The sequence below is a fragment of the Phoca vitulina genome, unplaced genomic scaffold (assembly GCF_004348235.1).
Source record: "Phoca vitulina isolate PV1807 unplaced genomic scaffold, GSC_HSeal_1.0 scaffold51, whole genome shotgun sequence".
Taxonomy (NCBI): domain Eukaryota; kingdom Metazoa; phylum Chordata; class Mammalia; order Carnivora; family Phocidae; genus Phoca; species Phoca vitulina.
The window spans coordinates 10,399,852-10,424,708 of NW_022589754.1; the positions used below are offsets into that span (position 1 = coordinate 10,399,852).

General features: G+C 36.8%; 1 protein-coding gene and 1 pseudogene across 6 annotated transcripts in view; one reads left to right on the forward strand and one right to left on the reverse strand.

Annotated features, from left to right (window-relative positions):
• ZDHHC15 (zinc finger DHHC-type palmitoyltransferase 15) overlaps positions 1 to 24,857 on the forward strand; it is a 149,214-nt gene that overhangs the window by 2,685 nt on the left and 121,672 nt on the right. The window lies entirely within an intron of this gene.
• On the reverse strand, positions 16,657 to 17,004 carry LOC116621828 (annotated as a pseudogene).

Sequence of the window (24,857 nt, forward strand, 5' to 3'; positions counted from 1 at the left end):
CCCCTCACACTAGGACTCTTATTTGGCCCTTTGGTCACCCATGCACTGTCAGGTCCTTCCACAATAACTTTATGTCTTTATACTGGGTTCTTAACATCTTAAAAATTATGGTTAGGGTGCTGTTTTGTCCAACCCAGGACCTGACCCTTCTTACAACTTCCTTCTCTTACATATTTGACAAAGCAATAGTTTACTCCAGGTAGATGGAGATTAAGTAGGGAGCCAGGAGATAACTCTGTTTCCCAATATAGAAATTTCTTCTAATAAACTGTGCATGAGAGTTTGAATTTTCTACCTCTCCTTCTTAGATTTATTATGGAAAATGTACTGAGATTTTAAAAATAAATTCAATTAGTTGCCTTTATAGATGCAAATACAAGCTGCTTTTCTTTTTATCTCAAACTTTATTTCAACCTTTACCTCAACAATAAACCTCAGCTTTATTGATGAGTATTAAGTGGGCTATGCAATGATTGGGAAATTTTACTATTTTCAGACTTCACCATTTTGCTTTTTTGAATGATTGACTGAAGGATTAAAAGTTCAGCTCCATTATTATACTATGGGCTTTGCTTCTTAGGATCAATACCATCTTGTAAACACTGCTAAGCCTATGTTAAAGTTTTGCAGTACTGACTTACATGAGCTTAGCCAAGCATTCATTTTAAAAATTAATAATAATAATGGCTGACACTTACATAGTGCTTAATCTGTTCTAGGCAATGTTCTAAGTACTGTAGATATCTTAATTCTCTCTATATTAAATCACTTTATCCTGAAAATAACTATACAAAGTAGGTACCCTTAGTGTCCCCATTTTACAGATGTGCAAACTGAGGCAAAGTTCAAGTTAGAATTAGTGAAAATAGTTAAAGGAAGCTTAGAGCTTTTTTATTTTGTTTTATTTAACATATTTTCAGGGCACTTGTTATATGCCAGGCACTGTTTTAAATAGCGCTCACGCACGCACACACACACACACACACACACACACACTCACACTCAATTCTCATAACAACCTTATAAGGTACATTCCCATTTTAAAGACAGGAAAACTGAGGCACAGACAGATGAAGACGTTTGCCTAGGGTCATACAGCTAGTAAATGGCCGAGCTTGGATGGCAACCCAGGCAGTATGGTTCCACAGTCCATGCTTTAACCGCCATAGTGTCGTAACTCTCTGCCTTCTCTCAACAAATACAGAAGGCAAAGCTTGTGACTAACAGGCCAAATGTCACCTGCAGATGTATTTTATTTGGCCTGCACAGTGTTTTAATATTTTGTATCAGTTATCATTATTTAAAAACCAGGAGAGTAACGTAGCCTTGACTTCCAATTCTGGCTCCACCTTCATTCTGTCATCTTCATTTTACAGTCTTCTAAAACCTTGGTTTCAGAGAGGTTAAATCAAATCTTCCTACGTCACTTGTTTAGGAAATAATGGAAAATTGGGTGTCAAGGCTGCTTGAAACCAAAACAACACAACCAAATTAACAGATTCAAATTTCAATATGACTCAAAAAGTAGTATTAAGAATCTAACTTCTTTCTCGAAATAGAACCTGATGTCTTTATCTGTAATTTCAGGTTAGAACTGAAGCCAAAAGTGGTATTTTTGTCTTATAAAGTTTGAATTCTGCCACTTACTAACTAGGAGATCTGCGGCAATTTACCTAATCTTTCTCAACCAAGGTTGCCTCACATGGCACCTTGCTTATATGGTTGTTCATTCATACCACAGATACTTCCTTAGCACCTATTATATGCCATTTAGAGCATTGTTGTTGTGAGATTTAAATAATATCATGCATCTGTATATCTTCTTTGGAAAATGTCTATTCGTGTCTTTTGCCCATTTTTAAAAGATTTTTTATTTAAATTCAATTACTTAACATATAATATATTATTATTATTTTTTTTTTTAAAGATTTTATTTATTTGACAGAGAGAGACACAGTGAGAGAGGGAACACAAGCAAGGGGGAGTGGGAGAAGGAGAAGCAGGCTTCCTGCGGAGCAGAGAGCCCGATATGGGACTCGATCCCAGGACCCTGGGACCATGACCTGAGCCGAAGGCAGTTGCTTAACAACTGAGCCACCCAGGCGCCCAACGTATAATATATTATTGGTTTCAGAGGTACAGGCCTGTGACTCATCAGTCTTATATAATACCCAGTGCTCATTACATCACATGCCCTCCTTAATGTCCATTACCCAGTTGCTCCATCTCTGTACCCCCTGCCCTCCAGCAACCCTCAGTTTGTTTCCTATACTTAAGAGTCTCCTATGATTTATCTCCCTCTCTGGTTTCGTCTTCTTTAATTTTTTCGTGTCTTCCCCTATGATCCTGTTTTGTTTCTTAAAGTCCACATACCAGTGAGATCATATGATAATTGTCTTTCCCTGACTGACATATTTTGCCTAGCATAATACCCTATGGTTCCATCCATGTCATTGCAAATGGCAAGAGTCCATTCTTTTTGATGGCTGCATAATATTCCATTTTGGATCACTACATTTGTATCTTTGGGGCAAATACCCAGTAGTGCAATTGCTGGGTCATAGGGTAGCTCTATTTTCAACTTTTTGAGGAACCTCCATTCTGTTTTCCAGAGTGGCTGCACCAGCTAGCATTCCCACCAACAGTGTAGGAAGGTTCCCCTTTCTCCACATCCTCGCCAACATCTGTCGTTTCCTGACTTGTTAATTTTAGCCATTCTGACTGGTGTGAGGTGGTATCTCATTGTGGTCTTGATTTGTATTTCCCTGATGCTGAGTGATATGGGGCATTTTTTTCATGTGTCTGTTAGCCATTTGTATGTCTTCTTTGGAGAAATGTCTGTGTCTTCTGCCCATTTCTTGATTGGATTATTTGTTCTTTGGGTGTTGAGTTTGATATGTTCTTTATGGATTTGGGATACTAGCCCTTCACCTGATATGTCATTTGCAAATATTTTCTCCCATTCTATCGGGTGTCTTTTGGTTTTGTCAACTGTTTCCTTTCCTGTGCAAAAGCTTTTTATCTTGATGAAGTCCCAATAGTTCATTTTTACCTTTTCTTTCCCTTGACTTTGGAGACGTGTCTAGCAAGAAGTTGCTGGAGCCGAGGTCGAAGAGGATGCTGCCTGTGTTCTCCTCAAGGATTTTAATAGATTCCTGTCTCATATTTAAGTCTTTCATCCATTTTGAATCTATTTTTGTGTATGGTGTAAGGAAATCATGACCTGAGCCCAAGGCAGACGCTTAATGACTGAGCCACTCAGGCGCCCCTGACTGTGGTTTTTTCATATGTAGTTTTTATGATATTGAGGTATGTACACTGCAGAGGGTTTTTATCAAGAAAGGATTCTGTATTTCGTCAAATGCTTTTTCTGCATCTATTGAGAGGATTGTAATGTTCTGTCCTTTCTTTTGTTGGTGTGGTGTATCACATTGATTGATTTGTGGATGGTGAACCACCCCTGCAGCCCAAGAATAAATCCTATTTGGTGGTGGTGAGTAATCCTTTTAATGTACTGTTGGATCCTATTAGCTAGTATCTTGGTAAAAATTTTTACATCCATGATCATCAGGGATATTGGTCTGTAATTCTTTTTGGTGGGGTCTTTCGTTTTGGGATCGAGGTAATGCTGGCCTCATAGAATGAGTTTGGAAATTTTCCTTCAATTTTTTTTTTAAACAGCTTCAGTAGAAAAGGTATTAATTCTTCTTTAAATGTTTGGTAGAATTCCCCTGGGAGGCCATCTGGCCCTGGACTCTTGTTTATTGGGTGATTTTTGATTATTGCTTCAATTTCATTGCTGATTATGTGTCTGCTCAGGTTTTCTATTTGTTCCTGATTCAGTTTTGGTAGTATATATGTTTCTAAGAATGCATCCATTTCTTCCAGATTGCCTAATTTGTTGCCGTGTAATTGCTCATAATATTCTCTTACAATGTGTTTCTTCAGTGTTGGTTGTGATTTCTCCTCTTTCATTCCTGATTTTATTCATTTGGGTCCTTTCACTTTTCTTTCTGATAAGTTTGGCTAGGGGTTTATCTATCTTATTAATTTGAAAGAACCAGCTCCTAGTTTTGATCTGTTCTATTTTTTTTTTCTGTATCATTGATTTCTGTTCTAATCTTTATTATTTCTCTTCTCCAGCTGGATTTTGGCTTTATTTGCTATTCTTTTTCCAGCTCCTTTAGGTGTAAGTTTATGTTGTGTATTTGAGACTTTTCTTGTTTCTTGAGAAAGGCCTGTATCACTATATACTTCCTGCTTAGGACTGCCTTTGCTTCATCCCAAAGGTTCTGAACTATCTTGTTTTCACTTTCATTTGTTTCCATGTGTTTTTTAATTGTTCTTATATCCCTGTTGACCCATTCATTCTTTACTAGGATACTCTTTAACCTCCATGTAGTTTTGTTCTTTCCAAATTTTCTTATGTGATTGAGTTCAAGTTTTAAAGCATTGTGGTCTGGGGTGCCTGGGTGGCTCAGTTGGTTAAGTATCCGCCTTTGGCTCAGGTCATGATCCCAGGGTCCTGGGATCGAGCCCTGCCTTGGGCTCCCTGCTCAGCAGGGAGTCTGCCCCTCCCTCTGCCCCTCCACCCACTTGTGCTTGCTCTCTCTCTCTGTCTCTCTGAAATAAATAAATAAAATTAAAATTAAAAAAAAGTAAAGCATTGTAGTCTGAAAATATGCATGGTATAATCTCAATCTTTTTGTACCAGTTGACACCTGATTTGTGATCTATTCTGCAGTATGTTTCATGTGCCCTGGAGAAGAATATGTATTCTGTTGTTTTAGGATGGAAGGCTCTGAATATATCTGTAAAGTCTATCTGGTAGTGTGTCATTTAAAGCCTTTGTTTCCTTGTTGATCTTCTGCTTAGATGATCTGTCCATTGCTATGAGTGGAGTGTTAAAGTCCACTACTAAGATTGTACTATTATCACTGTGTTTCTTTAATTTTGTTATTAATTGGTTTTTATAGTTGGCTGCTCCCTAATTAGGAGCATAAATATTTACAATTGTTCTATCTTCTTGTTGGATAGATCCTTTTATTATGATATAGTATCTTTCTTCATTTCTTATTTCAGTCTTTGATTTAAAATCTAGTTTGTCTGATATAAGTATGGCTACTCCAGCTTTCTTTTGATGTCCATTTGCATGATAAATGGTTCTCCATCCCTTTACTTTCAATCTGGAAAAGTCTTTGGGTCTAAAATGAGTCTCTTATAGATAGCATTTCTATGAGTCTTGTTTTTCAATCCAATCTGATACCCTGTGTTTTTTTATTGGAGTTTTTTGTCCATTTACATTCAGAGTAATTATTGAAAGATATGAACTTAGTGTCATTTTATGACCTGTAAAGTCTCTGTTTCTGAAGATTGTCTCTGTTCCTTTCTGATCTTTGTTACTTTTGGGCTCTCTCTCCGCTCAAAGGATCTCCTCTAATATTTCTTGCAGGGCTGGTTTAGTGTTCACAAATTCCTTTAGTTTTTGTTTCCTGGAAACTATCTATCCTTCTATTCTGAATGACAGCCTTGCTGGATAAAGTATTCTTGGCTGCATATTTTTCCCACTTAGCCAGTCCTTTCTGGCCTGGCAGGTCTCTGTGGACAGGTCTGCTGCCAGCTTTATCTTTTTACCCTTGTAGGTTAAGGATCTTTTTCCAGAGCTGCTTTCAGGATTTTCTCTTTATTTCTGAAATTTTCAGGTTTCACTATTATATGTCAAGGTGTTGACCTGTTTTTATTGATTTTGAAGGGAGGGTTCTGTATGCCTCCTCGACTTGAATGCCTGTTTCCTTCCCCAGATTAGGGATGTTCTCAGTTATAATTTGTTTAAATAACCCTTCTGCCCCCCCCCCTCACTTTCTGGGACCCTTATTATTTGAATATTATTTTGCTTTATGGTATCACTGATTTCTCTAATTCTCCTTTCATGATCCAGTAGCTGTGTTTCTCTCTTTTTCTCAGCTTCCTTGTTTTCCATCATTTTGTCTTCTGTATCCCTGAGTCTGTCTTCTGTCTCATTTATACTAGCTGTTAGAGCCTCCATTTTTTTATTGCATCTCAGGAACTGCATTTTTAATTTTGACCTGATTAGATTTTAGTTCTTTTATTTGTACAGTAAGGGATTTTCTACTGTCTTCTATGCTTTTTTCCACCCCAGCTAGTGTCTTTATAATTGTTTTGAATTCTAGTTCTGATGTCTTACTTATATCCTTATTGATTAAATCCCCAGCAGTGAGTACTTCTTCCTGTTCTTTCTCTTGGGTTGAGTTTCTCCATCTCATCATTATGCCAGAAATGAATAAAAGAAAGAGAGAGAAAAGACAAAATTAACAACACCAGAAAAATACAAACAAAACTAACCAGAAGAAAATGGAAATGAATCAAAATAAGAAAAAAGCCAGATAAGAAGTAAACCAGAACAAAACAATAAACTAAATCCTGGGGGTATTTTGGTTTGTTTGATTAAGAAAACTAGACCTCAAAATGGGAAAGAAAGAAAAACCTATATATAAAAAAATACAATAAAATACAATGAAGGAAACCAAAAATAATATATATATGTATATATAAAACATATAAAGATAAACATGAAAAAAGAATTGAAAAAATAAGAAAATAGCTGGAAAAAAATAAAACTAAAAGACTAAAGAATAATAATAATAATAATAATAATAATAATAATAATAATATAAACATGAATGCTATATTCTGTTTCCCCCAAGTGCTGAAGTTTTGCAGTTCTCTATGATCAGTAAACTTCATGCTAGTGAATTGTTCCTACTGGTCTTCTGGGGGAGGGGCCGGTTGCACTGATTCTCAGGTATCCTTCCCCAGGTAGAATTGAGTCCCCTTTCCAGGGGGTGGGCTCAGTGTAAAGGGATGCAGGTTGCACTATGTGGCAATGTTTTGCTCCCTGAAGGCTTTCAGCACCAATGGGGGGGATTGAAATGGCAGCACCCAGATCTCTAGCCCCGGAGTTTAAATATTGCCTACCTGACTCTTCAGTGAGCCCTCACAGAAAAGCAGTCAATCACTCTTGTCTCCCTGGTTTCCACTTGAACTCTGTGTTCACCCAGCCTGTGACTGAGCATTTTTATCTCAGGCACATGTCCCAGTTTCTAGTCTCCAAACTTTATGGACTCCTGTGATGTGAACCCCTGCCATTCCTCCTGGGGGAAGGAGTGGGGGGTGGGTCTCACTGCACTTCTGCCTTTTGCTGGGCCCCTGCCTGGAGAACAGTTGCTTGACCGTGCAGCAGTTTGCAACACTGAGCAGAAAGCCGGTGCCTAGACCCTCTGTTTTCAGCCAGTTTCCCCACTCCGAAGCCTGGAAACTGCCACATTCAGTCATCCCTGTTCTTGTGACCCTGGGGATCATGACATCACACTGTCCCACCTAGGATTCTGCCCTGCTTCACCACCTGAGCACCTTTAAGCCAGGGATGTCCCACACTGTTAGCAGACTTCTAAAAGTTCTGATTTTGCACTCCACTGCTCATAATACTTTGTGGTGGTTTCCTTAAGCTAGCTCCTGCCCCTCCACTCTATCTTCAGATATATCACCCAGATTCACATCTCCAGACATCCTACCTTCCAAAGAGTGGTCACTTTTCTATTTGTAGAATTGCAGCAATTCTTTTCTTAGATATCCGATTTATTTTGCATTTGTTCAGAATGATTTGATAACTATGTAGCTGAATTACAGGGACCAGATAAAATTAAGGTCCCCTACTCCTCCACCATCTTAACTCCTGGGATCTCAACTCGGAATCTTTTTTTAAATTTCCTTTTCTGATTGTTCATTGCTAGTTCATAGAAATAAAACTGGTATGTGTTGTTGATCTTATATTCTGTAATTTTGCTGAATTTGCTTATTAGCTTTAAGAGATTTTTCAGTGGATTCCTTAGAATTAGTTATACAGTAGGATCACATCATCTGCCAATAAAAATAATTTCATTCCTTCTTTCCAATTTGGATTTTTTTTTTTCCTTTTCTTGGCCTTATTGCACTGCCTACAACTTTCAGTACAACATTGAATCAAAGTGATAAAAACAGGCATCCTTTCCTTGTTTTTTATCTGAAGTAAAAAGTTTTTAACCTTTTGTCATTGAGTATACTGTTAGCTGTGTGTTTTCCATAAATGCCCTTCATCAAGTTGAGAAACTTCACTTCTATTTCTGGTTTCTTTTTTCAAAAACAAATTTATTTCTAGTACAGTTAACATACAATGTTTTATTAGTTTCTGGTGTATAATATAGTGATTCAACAGTTCTATACATAATATAGTGATTCAACAATTCTATACATTACTCAGTGCTCATCACCACATGTGCACTCCTTAATCCCTGTCACCTATTTCACCCATCCCCCCACCAGCCTCCCCTCTGCTAACCATCAGTTTGTTCCGTATAGTTAAGAGTCTGTTTCTTGGTTTCTCTCTCTCTCTTTTTTCTTTTGTTTTTTTTACTTTGTTTCTTACATTCTACATATGAATGAAATCATATGGTATTTGTTGTCTATCTCTTACATGTTTTGCTTAGCATTATACTTTCTACCTCTGTCCATTTTGTTGCAAATGGCAAGATTTAATTCTTATTTATGGCTGAATAATATTCCATTGAATGAATATATACCACATCTTTAGCTATTCAACTATTGATGAACACTTAGGCTGCTTCCGTAGTTTGACTATTGTAAATAATGCTGCAAAAAACATAGGGGTGCATGTATCTTTTTGAATTAGCATTTTTGCATTTTTGCAGTAAATACCCAATAGTGTGATTATTGGATCATAGGGCAGTTCTATTTTTAACTTTTTGAAGAACCTCCATATTAGATTAAAGGCCTAACTGTGAGACCTGAAACCATAAAAATCCTAGAAGAGAACACAAGCAATAATTTCTCTGACATCCACCATAGCAACATTTTTTTTTTAGATCTGTCTCCTGAGGTAAGGGAAATAAAAGCAAAAATAAACTATGGGACTACATCAAAATAAAAAGCTTCTGCACATCAAAGAAAACAGCCAACAAAACTAAAAGGCAACCTACTAAATGGGAGAAGATATTTGCAAATGACATATCTGATAAAGGATTAGTATCTAAAAATATATAAAGAACTGATACAACTCAACACCCACAAAACAATCCAATTAAAAAATGGGCAGAAGACATGAAGAGACATTTCTCCAAATAAGACATCCAGATGGCCAACAGACACCTGAAAAATGCTCAACATCACTCATCATCAGGGAAATGCAAATCAAAACCACAATGAGATATCACCCCACACCTGTCAGAATAGCTAAAATCAAAAACAGGAAACAACAAGTATTGACAAGGATGTGGAGAAAAAGGAAACCTTGTGCAGTATTCCTAGTTTCTTGACTATTTTTTATTCATGAAAGTTTGTGGTATCTTGTCAAATACTTTTCTGGCATCAGTGGAGATGACTGTATATTTTTTCCTTTATTCTCTTATTGATTTTCATATGTTGAAGTAGACTTATATTTCTTGGATACATCTCACTTGACCATGATGTATAATCCCTAATATGCTGCTGAATTTGGTTTGCTGGTAATTTTTCAGTAGTGTTACATCTATATTCATGAGATGTTTGTATGTCATTTTCTTTTCTTGTGATGTCTTTATCCGCCACAGGCATAAGGGTAATGCTGGCATCATAGAGTAAGTTCGGAAGTGTTCTCTCTTTGATTTTTTTGTAAGAGTTTGAAAAGGATGGGTGTTTATTCTTCTTTAAATATTTGGTACAATTCACCACTGAAGCTATCTGGTCTTGGATTTTTGTTGTTGGGAGGTTTTTGATTATTGATTCAATCTTTTTATTTTTTAAGTCTGCTCAGATTTTCTTTCTTCTTGACTCAATTTTGGTGGTTTCTCTGTTTTCAGGAATTTGTCCATTTCATCCAGGTTATCCAATTTGTTTGCATATAATTGTTCCTACTATTCTATTATAATCCTTTCTATTTATGTAAGTTCTCTATTACTATCTCCACTATATTTCTGATATTAGTAATTTGAGTCCTCTCTCCTGTTCTGGCTAGTTAAAGGTTTGTCAATTCTGTTGATTTTTTTCAAGGTCCCAACTTTCAGTTTCATTGATTCTATTGTTTTTGAGTTCTCTATTTTGTTTTTCTCAAGTCTGTTCTTTATTATATCCTTACTTCTGCTAGCTTTGAATTTAGTTTTCTCTTCTGTTTTAGTTCTTTAAGGTGTAAAGTAAGGTCATTGATTTGATATTTTTGCTCTTTAATAATGTAGGCATTTAAAACCATAAATTTGGGGTGGCTGCGTGGCTCAGGTCATGATCCCAGGCTCCTGAGATTGAGCCTCACATCAGGCTCCTGCTCATCGGGGGTCTGCTTCTCCCTCTCCCTCTGTGCTCTCTCTCTCTCAAGTAAATAAATAAAATCTTTAGAAAAAAAAGCCATAAATTTACCTCTTGAGTACTGCTTTTACTGTATCCTATAAGATTTGGTATGTTGCCTTTATATATTAATTCATTTCAAAGTATTTTCTATTGTCACTTGTAATTTATTCCTTGATCCATTGCTTAAAAGTGTATTTTTTAGCAAAACATATGCTTGTTGAATCACAATGTTGTACACCTGAGACCAATAAAACATTCTGTCAACCGTACTCAAATAAAATTTTTTTTTAAGAATACATGAAGTAAATATAGCAAAATATTAAGACCTTCATAAGCTGATTAGTTATAAATTGAAAAATGGGTGTGTTGTTCAATTCCCCATATTTTAAATTTTATAGTTTTTATTGTTATTTATTTCCAGTTTAATTCCATTGTGTCAGAAAAGAAACTTTGTATGATTTCAATCTTTTAAATTTATTGAGATTTGTTTTGTAGCCTATTATATGGTTTATAATGGAAAATGTTCCATGTACATTTGAGAAGAACGTGTTTTTTTCTGTTGTTGGGTTCAGTGTTCTACATATCTCTGTTAGACTAATTGGTTTATAGTGTTGTTCAAGTCCTCTATTTTCTTATTGATCTTCACTCTAGTTTTTTTATAGTCTCAAGCTAAAATTTTAATACTATCTACTGTTCCTTTCAATTCTGTTAATGTTAGCTTCTTATATTTGGGTGCTCTGTTGTTCATTTTGTGCATGTTTACAATTGTTACATCATCTTGATGGGTTAGCCCCTTTATCAATATATATCATTTATTGCCTCATATCAATTTCTAAGTTTTTATTTAAATTCCAGTTATTTAACATACACTGTAGTATTAGTTTCAGGTGTACAATGTAGTGATTCAACACTTCCATACAACACCAGTGCTCATTACAAGTGCACTCCTCATCCCAATCACCTATTTAACCCATCCCCTCCTACTTTACCTCTGATAACCGTTAGTTTCTTCTCCATAGTTAAGAGACTGTTTCTTGGTTTGCCTCTCTCTTTTATTCCCCTTTGCTTTCTTGTTTTGTTTCTTAAATTCCACATATGAGTGAAATCATATGGTATTTTTCTTTCTCTGACAAACTTATTTCGCTTACTATATACTTATGGACTAGCTCCATCCATGTCGTTGCAAACAGCAAGATTTCATTCTTTTTTATGGCTGAATGATATTCCATTGTGTATATATACCACATCTTCTTTATCCATTCATAGGTTGCTGGACAACTGGGCTGTTACTATAATTTTCCTATTCTAGATAATGCTGCTGTAAACATCAGTGTGTATATATCCCTTTGAATTAGTATTTTTGTATTTTTTGGGTAAACACCTAATAGTGCAATTGTTGGATCTTTGGGTAGTACTATTTTTAACTTTTTGAGGAACCTCCCTACTGTTTTCCAGAGTGGGTGCACCAGTTTGCATTTCTACCAGCAGTGCAAGAGGGTTCCCCTTTCTCTACATCCTTGCTAACACCTGTTGTTCCTTGTGTTGTTGATTCTAGCCATTCTGACAGGTGTGAGATGATATCTCATTGTCGTTTTGATTTGCATTTTCCTGATGCTCAGTGATGTAGAACATCTTTTCATCTGTTTGTTGGCCATCTGGATGTCTTCTTTGGAAAAATGTCTATTATGTCCTCTGCCCATTTTCTAATTGGATTATTCATTTTTCAGTGTTGAGTTTTATACATTTTTTATATATTTTGGATACTAACTCTTTATTATATATGTCATTTGCAAATATCTTCTCCCATTCCATAGGTTGCCTTTTAGTTTTTGTGGATTGTTACCTTTGCTATGCAGAAGCTTTTTATTTTGATGAAGTCCCAATAGTTTATTTTTGCTTTTGTTTCCCTTACCTTAGGAGACATATCTAGAAAGAAGTTACCATGGCTGATGTCAAAGAGGTTATTGCCTGTGTTCCTCTCTAGGATTTTGATGATTTCAGTTTTCTGATTTAGATCTTTAATGCATTTTTAAAAGATTTATTTATTTATTTTAGAGAGGAAAAGAGAGGAGGGGGAGGGGCAGAGGGAGAGAGAGAGTCTTAAGCAGACTCCACACTGATTATGGAACCCAACACAGGGCTCAATCTCACGACCCTGAGATCAATCCAAGAGTTGGATGCTTAACCAACTGAACCACCCAGGTGCCCTAATCTTTAATGCATTTTGAATTTCTTTTTGTATATGGTGTGAGAAAGTGGTCCAGTTTCATTCTTTCGTATGTTGCTTTCCAGTTTTCCCAACACCATTTGTTGAAGAGACTATCTTTTTCCTATTGGTTATCTTTTGCAGCTTTGTCAAAGGTTAACTGACCATGGATATGTGGGTTCATTTCTGGTATTTTTATTCTGTTCCATTGATCTATGTGTCTGTTTTTGTGCCAGTACCATATTGTTTTGATCACTACAGCCTTGTAATATAACTTGAAGTCCAGAATTGTTATGCCTCCAGCTTTGATTTCCTTTTTCAAGGTTGCTTTGGTTATTCGGGGTCTTTTGGTTTTATACACATTTTGAGATTGTTTTCTCTATGTCTGTGATAAATGTCTTTGGTATTTTAATAGGGATTGCATTGAATGTGTTGATTGCTTTGGGTAGTATAGACTTTTTTTTAAATTTTTTTTATTATGTTATGTTAATCACCATACATTACATCATTAGTTTTTGATGTGGTGTTCCATGATTCATTGTTTGCGTATAACACCCAGTGCTCCATGCAGAACGTGCCCTCTTTAATACCTATCACCAGGCTAACCCATTCCCCCACCCCCCTCCCCTCTAGAACCCTCAGTTTGTTTTTCAGAGTCCATAGTCTCTCATGGTTCGTCTCCCTCTCCAATTTCCCCCCCTTCATTCTTCCCTTCCTGCTATCTTCTTCTTCTTCTTTTTTTTTTTTAACATATAATGTATTATTTGTTTCAGAGGTACAGGTCTGCGATTCAACAGTCTTACACAATTCACAGTGCTCACCATAGCACATACCCTCCCCAGTGTCTACCACCCATCCCTCCCACCCCCCACCACTCCAGCAACCCTCAGTTTGTTTCCTGAGATTAAGAATTCCTCATATCAGTGAGGTCATATGATACATGTCTTTCTCTGATTGACTTATTTCGCTCAGCATAATACCCTCCAGTTCCATCCATGTCGTTGCAAATGGCAAGATTTCATTCCTTTTGATGGCTGCATAATATTCCATTGTGTATATATACCACATCTTCTTTATCCATTCATCTGTCGATGGATATCTTGGCTCTTTCCACAGTTTGGCTATTGTGGACATTGCTGCTATAAACATCAGGGTGCACATACCCCTTCAGTTCCCTACATTTGTATCTTTGGGGCAAATGACATATCAGATAAAGGGCTAGTATCCAAAATCTATAAAGAACTTCTTAAACTCAACACCCAAAGAACAAATGATCCAATCAAGAAATGGGCAGAAGACATGAACAGACGTTTTTCCAAAGAAGACATCCAAATGGCCAACAGACACATGAAAAAGTGCTCAACATCACTCGGCATCAGGGAAGTCCAAATCAAAACCTCAATGAGATATCACCTCATACCAGTCAGAATGGCTAAAAGTCAGGAAAAGACAGATGTTGGCGGGGATGCAGAGAAAGGGGAACCTTCCTACACTGTTGGTGGGAATGCAAGCTGGTGCAGCCACTCTGGAAAACGGTATGGAGGTTCCTCAAAAAGTTGAAAATAGAGCCACCATATGATCCAGTATAGACATTTTAACAATATTTGTTCTTCCAATCCATGAGCATGGAATGTCTTTCCATTTCTTTGTGATATTTTCAATTTCTTTCATCAGTGTTTTCTACTTTTCAGAGTACAGGTCTTTTACCTCTTTGGATAGGTTTATTCCTAGGTATTTTATGGTTTTGGGTGTAATTGTAAATGGGATCAATTCTTCGATTTCTCTTTCTGCTGCTTCATTATTACAGTATGGAAATAAAACAGATTTCTGTATGTTGATTTTGTATCCTACAACTTTACTGAATTCATGTAGCAGTTCTAACAATTTTCTGGTGGACTGTTTTTGGTTTTCTATATAGAGTATCATGTCATCTGAAAATAGTGAAAGTTTGACTGTTTCCTTTCTGATTTGGATGCCTTTTATTTATTTTTGTTGTCTGGTTGCTGTGGCTATGACTTCCACTACTCTGTTAAACAACAGGGGTGAGAATGGACATCCCTGTCTTCTTCCTGACGGTAGAGGAAATGCTCTCAGGTGTTCCCCATTGAGGATGATATTAGCTATGGGTTTTTCATATATGGCCTTTATTATGTTGAGGTATGTTCCAGCTAAACCTACTTTGTTGAGCATTTTTATCATGAATGGATGTTGTACTTTGTCAAATGCTCCTTCTGCATCTATTGAAATGATCTTGTGGTTCTTATCTTTTCTTTCATTAATGTGCTGTATCATGTTGATTGATTTGTGGAATATTGAACCACCCTTGCAGCCCAGGAATAAATCCCACTTGATCATGTTGAATGACTGTTTAATGTACTCCTGGATTTGATTTGCTAGTATTTTGCTCAGAATTTTTGCATACATGTTCATCAGGGATATTGGCCTGTCATTTTTTTAGTGGAGTCTTTATCTGGTTTTGGTATCAGGGTAATGCTGGCCTCATGGAATGAGTTTGGAAGTATTCCTTCCTTTTCTACTTTTTGGAATCGTTTGTGAAGAATAGATATTACCTCTTCTTTAAATGTTTGTTAGAATTCCCCTTGGAAGCCATCTGGCCCTGGCGTTTTGTTTGTTGGGAATTTTTTGATTTCTGTTTCTTTGCTAGTTATCAGTCGTTCAAGTTTTCTGTTTCCTCCTGTTTCAGTTTTGGTAGTTTATATGTTTCTAGGAATTTATCCATTTCTTCCAGGTTGTCTAATTTGTTGGCATATGGTTTTTCATAATATTTTCTTTTTTTTTAAGATTTTATTTATTTATTTGACAGAGAGAGACAGCGAGAGAGGGAACACAAGCAGGGGGAGTGGGAGAGGGAGAAGCAGGCTTCCTGCTGAGCAGAGAGCCTGACGTGGGGCTCCATCCCAGGACCCTGGGATCATGACCTGAGGCAAACGCAGATGCTTAACCAACTGAGCCACCCAGGTGCCCCTTTTCATGATATTTTCTTATAATAGTTTGTATTTCTGTGATGTTTTGTTCTTTCTCTTCTCTCGTTTGTAATTTTATTCATTTGGGCTCTTTCTCTTTTCTTTTGATAAATGTGGCTACAGGTTTATCAACTTTATTAATTATTTCAAAGAACCAGCTCTTGATTTCATTGATCTCTTTTTGTTGTTTTGTTTTGTTTTAGTTTCTGTATCATTTATTTCTGCTCTAATCTTTACTATATCCTTCCTTCTGCTAGATTTAGGCTTCATTTGTTGTTCTCTTTCTGCCTCCTTTAGGTGAAATGTTAAGTTGCTGATTTCAGGTTTTTCTTGCTTCTTGATTTAGGCCTGTATTGCCTTATACTTCCCTCTTAGAACTGCTTTTTTGCTTCTCAAGTGTTTTGACTGTTGTGTTCTCATTTTCGTTTGTTTCCCTGAACTCTTTAATTCCTTCTTTGATTTCCTGGTTGACCCATTCATTGTTTAGTAGCATGTTGTTTTACCTCCATGTATTTGTAGTCTTTCCACAGTTTTTCTTGTGATTGACTTCTAGTTTCATAGTGTTGTGGTCAGAAAAATTTCATGGTATGATTTCAATCTTTGTATTAGTTGATGCCTTATTTGTGACCCAATATGTGATTAATACTGGAGAATATCCCATAATCTTTAAAAGAATGTATATTTTACTGTTTTAGGATGGAATGTTGTGAATATATCTGTTAAGTCCATCTGGTCCAGTGTGCCATTCAAAGCCATTGTTTCCTTGTTGATGTTCTGTTTAAATGATCTTTCCATTGATGTACATGGGTTGTTAAAGTCCCCTACTATTATTGTGTTACTGTCAATGAGTTTCTTTATGTTTGTTATTAATTGTTTTATATATTCAGGTGCTTCCATGTTGGGTGCATAAATATTCATCATGGTTAGATATTCTTGTTGGATCGTCCCCTTTATTATGACATAGTGCCCTTTTTTTTTTTTGCCACTGATGAAACACAGGACATTCTTATTCCCAATACAAAGGCAGGTCTTTGTAGGATGTGCTAGGATATTCTGCCAGTGGGGAGGAGGCCCCTACTTGCCTGCAATGATAGTTCTGCAGGGCCATGATGTCCCCAGTCAGGAACATTTTGGAGATGTAGCGGTCTTTGTTGACTGGCTTGTATTTCTTCTTGCCCTTGCCATTCTTGGGGACGTTGGTCCACATCTCTTTGACATTCTCCACCACCATGTTGCAGTGCCTGTCACTGGCTTTCACATGGCCCAGGAGCTTCTTATTGTTATGCCAATTCATGAGCACATGGGCGTTGTTCTTCACTACTGCACGAGCACAGAGTGTGGACCCATGTTTAATTCTTCCTCCTGCCATTCCTGCAGTGCCTCCATGGTCATCTCAGTCTTAGGTTTTTTTAAGAGGCTCATGGTGGTAGAGGCTGTGCCCCCAAACCAGTGCTGTCTCTTCCATGTTGCTTCTGCCTCTGCCTTCTGTATCTGTTCTTATGGTCTTTGTTTAAAGTCTAGTTTTTCCAATATAAATATTGCTACTCCTGCTTTCTTTTGATGTCCATTTGCATAATAAATATTTTTCCATCCCCTCATTTTCAATCTTCAGGTGAGTAAATGTGTCTATTGTAGACAGCATATAGATGGGTCTTGTATTTTATCCATTCTGACACCCTATATATTTTTTTAAAGATTTATTTATTTAGTTGAGAGAGAGAGAGAGAGAGAGAGAGACCAGCAGGGAGGAGCAGAGGGAGAGGGGAGAGAGAATCCCAAGCAGAGTCTGCACTGAGCATGGAGCCCGATGCAGGGCTCGATCTCATGACCCCAAGATCATGACATGAGCTGAAACCAAGAGTTGAACACTCAACCGACCTCACCACCTAGGTACCGGCCCTATGTCTTTTGATTGGAGTGTTTGGTCCACTTACATTCAAAGTAAGTATTGATAGATATATATTTATTTCCATTTCATTACTTGTTTTGTAACTGTTTCTGGAGATTTTCTCTGATCCTTTCTTGTCTTTGTCACTTTTGGTCTCTCCTTTGCACTCAAAGTCCCCTTTAATCTCTCTTGCAGGGCTGGTTTAGTCGTCACAAACTCCTTTAGTTTTTGTTTGTCTGAGAAACTCTTTATTTCTCCTTCTATTCTGAATGACAGCCTTGGTGGATTGAGTATTCTTGGCTGCAGATTTTTTCTGTTTGGCACTTTGAATTTATCATCCCACTCCCTTCTGGTTTGCCAAGTTTCTGTTGAGAAATCTCCAGCTAGCCTTAGGAGGTCTTAACTTGTAAGTTAAGGACTTCTTGTGTCTTGCTGCTTTTAAGATGTTTTCTTTATCACTATATTTTGCAAATTTAATTATAATATGTCTCGGTGTTGGCCTGCTTTTATTAGATTTTGATGGGAGTTCTCTGTGCCTCCTGGATGTGGATGACTGTTTCCTTCCCCAGATTAGGGAAGTTTTCAACTATTATTTCTTCAAATAAATTTTCTGCCCCCTCTTCTCTCTTCTTCTTCTTCTTCTGGGACTCCTATAATATAATTGTTATTACATTTCATGGAGTCACTCAGTTCCCTAAGTCTATTCTCATGTCGCACAATTCTTCTTTGTCTCTTTTGTTCCGCTTCATTATTTTCCTTTCTTTTGTCTTCTAGGTCACTAATTCATTCCTCAGCTTCTTCCAGCCTGCTGTTCATTACATCAAGCCTATTTCCAATCTCGTTCATTGCATTCTTCATCTCTGACTGATTCTTTTTTAACTCTTTTATTTATGTGGTAAGGGTCTCACTTGTGTCTTCTATTTGTTTTCTGAAGGCCAGTGAGTATCCTTATGATTGTTGCTCTAAATTCTCCATCAGGCATGTTACTTATATCTGTTTTGGTTACATCTCTGGCCATGGCCTTCTCTTGTTCTTTCATTTGAGATAAATTCCTCTGTCTTGGCATTTTGTTTAAGTCTCTGCCTTCTCTGTGTTAGAAAAGCCAGTTATGTCTCCTGCTCCTGAAAGTAATGGCCTTATGAAGAAGAGGTCGTGTAGTGTCCAGGACCTGATGTTTCAGGGAGTGTCTCTGGTGTGTGCTGTTTGCACTCTGCTGTTGTGTTTTGTCTGCTCTATCCTTCAGGTCAGTCATCTTTAGAGGTTCTCCTTGCCTGCTTGTGTGCAGTGTTTGGTTCCTGGCCTGACTGTGGTGAGTTTTAACTCGGTGTGCTCTGGTCTGCTTGTGAAATGAGACCTGACACCACTTCCATGAGAACTGAGGTCCTGCAGAACTCTCTGGTTGGAATATGTGGTGGGGTCAGAGGTTTGTGCTGTCTTCTGGGGGAGATGTCTGTCTCACTGGGACTGAGGCAAGCATGACTGAGAAGGGCAGTCCAGCCAGAGTGCAGCAGGGTGGGTCTTGGTGTTAGTAAATTAGGCAGCCAGTGTTGGCACTGGGTTGCTTCCTGCATGTGGATCTGTGTTTATGCTGAGGGGTGGGGGAGGGAAATGGCACTAGTCGGGTCCTTTCTTCCCAGAGAGCCATCTCTATGAAAGCTGCCTCCCAATGAAGCACTCAAAGAGGAGCGAATAACCTCCCCCCCTTCCCTGGTTTGTACCAGGTGTTCTTCAAATTAGTTTCTGTGCTGTCTGGCTCTGGTGTTTGCTTTCCTTATCTCCAGGAGCAGTGCAGTGCCTTCTTGCCGAGCCTGCTGACCTTGAAAACTCCAGGCTTTAAGCCCTGCTGGTTGCAAGAACTCATGAAATTCAGCTGCTCTCCTTTTCCAAGACAATGGCTTTTATGGAAATGTTCTCCTTGTGCATTCTCCTGTGTGCTCCTCGATCTCTCTACCTTCTCCACAACTACATCTCTGTTCCCTCTGCAATATCTGCAATTCCTTTCTCTTCTACATCACATATCCATACTTCCTACCTTCTTCGATGTGACCTCTTCTCTCCCTTTAGTTGTGTAGTTTGTTCTTTCATTCTTCAGGTTGATTTCTGGGGTGTTTAGATGATTTGATAGTTACCTAGTTTTGTTCATGGGATGAGACGAGCCTAGGGTCCTCTTATCCACTGCCATCTTCCCTCTCTCCTCCACCTTTTGTATCAATTTTTAATTTAAAGTCTTTTTGTCTAATATTAGTACAGCTACCCTAGATCTTTTTTGGTTGTTATTTACATCAGTGTCTTTGAAAAATCTGTCTTCCAAATTGTCTGTACCATTTTGCATTCCCACCAGCAATGGATGAGATTTCCTGTTTTTCTACATCCTTATCTGCATATGGTATTGTTAGTATTTTAGAGTTTTGTCTTTCTAATATATGTGTAGTGATGGGTTATCATTTTACTTCATTGTTATTTTTTATTTTTATTTTTTAATTGACTTTTTCAATGCACCCATTTCAATTCTCTGTAATTTCATTTTATATATATATATATATATATAGAAGGGAGAGCACTGCAGTGGCTCTCCCTTCTCCTCCTTCGAGACCACCAGAAGGGGATCCATCATTAGTGAGAGCTTTTGAAATAAGTTCTGCTCAGACATCTCACAGTTGCTCCAAAAGCTCCCCCATTTGTTATTGCAGAGATGTTTAAGGGCATTTGTAACCTAGACTAGGGAGTTGGCGGTGGGCTAGCTTTTAGTGTCCAGAGATCTGTTCACAGGTCCCATTGAACTCTGTCATTTCTTGAAGGACACTTCTACCAGTTATGAACTCTATCATTTTTTGTTTACCTGTGAATGTCTTATTTTATCCTTCATTTTTTGAAGGATAGTTTTGTAAGTTATCAAATTCTTGGTTGATAGATATTTTCCTTTCGACACTTTAAATATGACATCTCACTGCCTTCTGGCCTCCATGGTTTCCAAGGAGAAATCACATGTTAATCTTATTATTTTTATATGTGAAGTTGCTTATCTTTTCCTGCTTTCAAGATGATTCCTTTGTCTTTGGTTTTGTCACTTTGATTATAATGTGTCTGATTGTGAATATTCTTTAGTTTATACTATGTGTAGTTTATTGAGCTTCCTGGATGTTTAGTTTCATGTCTTTTAACAAATTTGTGGAGTTTTTAGTCATCATTTCTTCAAATATTCTTTGCTCCCCCTTTTTCTTCTCTTTCTAAACTCCCATTATGAATACGATAGTATTTTTGAGAGTGTGCTACAAGTCTCATAGACTTTGTTCATTTTTCTTTCACTTTCTCATTTTGCTCTTCAGACTGGATAATTTAAGCCAATCACCGATTCTTCTGCCTGCTTAAATCTGCTGTTGGATCCCTTTAGTAAATTTTCATTTCTTGATTGTCCTTTTCATCTCTAGGATCTCTATTTGGTTCCTTTTTCTATTTTGTATCTCTTCATTTATATATTCTATTTTTATTCTTCTGATCTTTTTAGTTCTTTATACAGTTTCTTTTAGCTCTTTGAGCATATTTAAGACAGTGCATTTAAAGTCTTTGTCTAGTAAGTTATTGGCTAGGCTTCCTGGACAATTTCTATTAATTTACTTTTTCCTATTAATAAGCTATACTGTTTTGTTTCTTTGTATGTCCTGTAACTTTTTGTTGTTGAAAAATATACATTTAGAATATTATAAAGTATAACTCTAGAAATTAGATTCTCTACCTCTCTAGGGTTTGTTTTTGCTGCCTGTTGTAAATTGGTTTTGTTTGCTTCTTTAGTGATTTTTCTATATTGAAGAATGTATTCTTTGTTATATGTGGTCTCTAAAGTCTTTGTTTCTTAACCCTATCATCAGTTAGTTGTTTAATAAAGGCTTTTTGAGTGCCTGGAGTCAGAAATAGAAAAGAAGAAAAATATACTTTCCCAGCCTTTGCAGATTAGCTCTGTGTTGGGGCAGTCCTTTACTCTTTTAACTCCTTCCATGCAGTTTACAAGTCTGCTTTAGCCTTTCCCTACTTTTTAAATGCCTGAGGGCCAGTTAAGAGTGAAAGCTTAGGGTCTTCTCTGACCTTTTCTGAGCATGCATTCCACCCTGCATGTGTGTACCCTTCTTAATTCCATGGTGCACAGGGTAGATTTTAAACACTCATTCTCCCACCTATCTGTTTTGTTGATCTCTTCATTCCCATGCTTTTTATTCTGTTAATTGCCTGTCTCAAGTGTTGTCTTTTGCCCCAGGCTGCTGCATTCAATACCTGTGCCTATAAATATTTTCAGCAAAGGCCACCCAAGAAGGTGCCTCAGGCCTGGGAATGCTCTGAGTCAGATATACAGGAAAACCTTTGTGTTGGTCTTTGAAGGAGCTGTCAGACCATCAAGACTCAAAACCACAATTCTTTGATAATAAGGTCTGCATTGCTACCTCTGGCATTTGTAAACCTTCACCAGGCTATTCTCACAGCCCCTTCTGATCTTGGATGTGAAGAATGGTAAGAGGAAATTTAAAATGTCACAGCATTCTCTTACCAAAAAGCAACAGCTCCTTTCTTCACTAACTGTACCCTCTTGATTGTTGTACATTTTTTATTAAATTACAGAATTCTGCAAAAGTTGATTCTAACAGTTTTTGCCACTTCATTTATAACTTCTTAGGGAAAGACAAAACCCTGGAATTCCCTACTCTGCCATTTTTGGTGATCAACAGTGTCCATTTTGAGATTTAAAAAGGTCCAGGAAATAATTCTACTCAGAAGCTAGAAATCCTTCAAAAAGAGTCAAAAGAAATGAACACTAATAAGGCAAAAACCCAGAAGGGATATTCTCTGGAAACCAAGTTTCTGAATAAGTAAAAGTTACCCATTTAAGCCTATGTGAATTATGGTATTCTCATATCTAAAATAGTTTTGTAAGTCTCCCATATGCAAAACAGTTAAATGTATCACACCTGACTACTAAGATATCAAACCAAACATCTAAAATAACTCCAGTAGTTCTTATACCTAGCTGATAATCAGAATCATGTACTGACTTTTTTAAGCACAAATTCCTGTACCTTCACCCAGAGATTTGTTATATGAAGAGGGCCCTATAATCTATATTGTTATTAGTTCCCAAGTGAGTATTGAAATCACCCGATTTGAGAATGGCTGCCTAAAAAGTAAAAGAATGGCTAGTATGAGTAACTTTTTCAGAGGAGTAAATGAAACCTGGTGTGGTTAGTTTGCTCTCAACAAGCAGAACATAATGAGAAATGTATCTAGGTTCTCCATTTTAAATTCTATTCTCTCTCCTAACCTAAAGTCTAAGAAACATCTAATGGAAAAAGTAGGTATCAAATATATTCGTTTTGACATTGAATACATTATTTTTAAAACCATCATATGAAACTTTGGGATTGCTATGATAAACAACATTTTTAAATAAGACTTATTTTATCCTGAACTATTCTAAAACCTAATCTTAGTGAAAGACTTACCTTTCTCAGAAGAATAATAAATAGCTGACAATAATTAAGTACTTATTATATACCAGACACTAAAAGCACTTTACACATATTTTATCATTTAATTTCTATAACAACATTTTATCCTTTTACAGGTGAAGAAACTGAGGCCCAGAGAGATTAAATAATTTGCCTAGGGCCACAGAACAAGTAAGTGGCAGAGCCACAATATGAGTACATGCCAAAGTAAATGTAATACATCACTACAATAAACTCCCCTCCCAAATGAGTCATTAATTAAAAGAGAACTTCATATTGTGAGTGAACATTCATCTCAATAGACTCATATTTTCAACCATCCCACTTTCCTTTTACAAGTCCTTTTGAGCTTTACTATCTAATTTGGTAGCCACTAGCCACATGTGGCTATTAAACACTTGAAAAATGGCATCTGAATTGAGATGTGCTGAAGCTTAATGTACACACCAGCTTTCAAAAATTTCATACAAAAAGAAGAATGTAAAATATTAATAATTTTATGTGCATAACATGTTGAAATTATGTTTTTGATATATTGGACTAAAAGTATTTATTAGTTATTATTAGTTAACTTCACTTGGTATTTTTTTAAATTTTTGAAATGTTCTTACTAGAACAATAAATTACATGGCTTGTATTATATTTTTATTGGTCAGCACTGTTGTAGAATTTCTTCCATGTCCTTTCTACTACATTTGTTGACCATCTCCATCTAGCCTCAAATTAAGATTATTCTAACATTCCCCTTTTGGGAACCCTACAATGTGCATTTACTTAAAGGAACTTATGAAATATGCTTTGTTTTTAACACTAATTATCTGTGATGAAATGTCCTTGCATGTACTCCACATTTCCATACCTTTTCTCCATACCTAGTTGCAAAGGATCAGTAATTAGGTGAAAGATAAAAGGAGAAACAGTGCAAAAATCTATTTGATGATAACTCCAAGTACTTAACTTCCCAGTAGTGAGCTAAAATTTGAAGGAGCAAAGCAGGTGTATAATTACACATATCACCACTTCACTATACATTCATGCATGGCAAGTTACCCATAGAATGACTAAGTGTACACTTATCCAAGAGATTCATGATAAAAGATTAATTTTGTAAGAGTTTATAATGACTCTTGTAACATTTTCATTTTATTTATTTATTATTTTTAAACAGCTTTATTAAAGTATAAATTACATACCATAAAACCCACCCATTGTAGGTATGTAGTTCAGTGATTTTCATAAATGTATAGAGTTGTACAAGCATCACCTGGTATAGTTACAAAACATTTCTGTCACCCCCAGAAATTTCTTCATGTCCATTTGCAGCACTTCACTTTCACCTCTAGCCCTAGGCAACCACTGATCTGCTTTCTCTTTCTAAAACTTACCTTTTCTAGACATGCATACAAATGGAATTGTACAATATATACAGTCTTCTGTATGTGGCTTCTTCACTGTGCATGTTTTTGAGCTTCATCCATGTTTTGAGCTTCATCCATCTAATAGCAGTCTATTAGAGTTCCTTAAAGAAACAAGACCAATAAAATATACATAAATATTTTAAAAGGGATTTATTACAAGGGCTTAGCTTATGTGATTACTGAGGTTAAGTCCCATGATCTGTCTTCTGCAAGCTGGAGGCCCAGGAAAGCCAGTGGTGTAATTTCAGTACAAATCTGAAGGCCTGAGAACCAGGGGAACCAATGGTGTACGTTTTAGTCCAAGTTCAAAGGCCTGAGAACCAGGAGTACCAATGTCTGATTGCAAAAGAAGATAGATGTTTGAGGTCAATCAGACAACAAATTTGCCTTTCCTCTACATTTTTGTTCTTTTCAGGCCCTCAAAGGATTGAATGATGCTCATGCTAAATTGGTGAGGGTGATCTTTACTTTCTACTG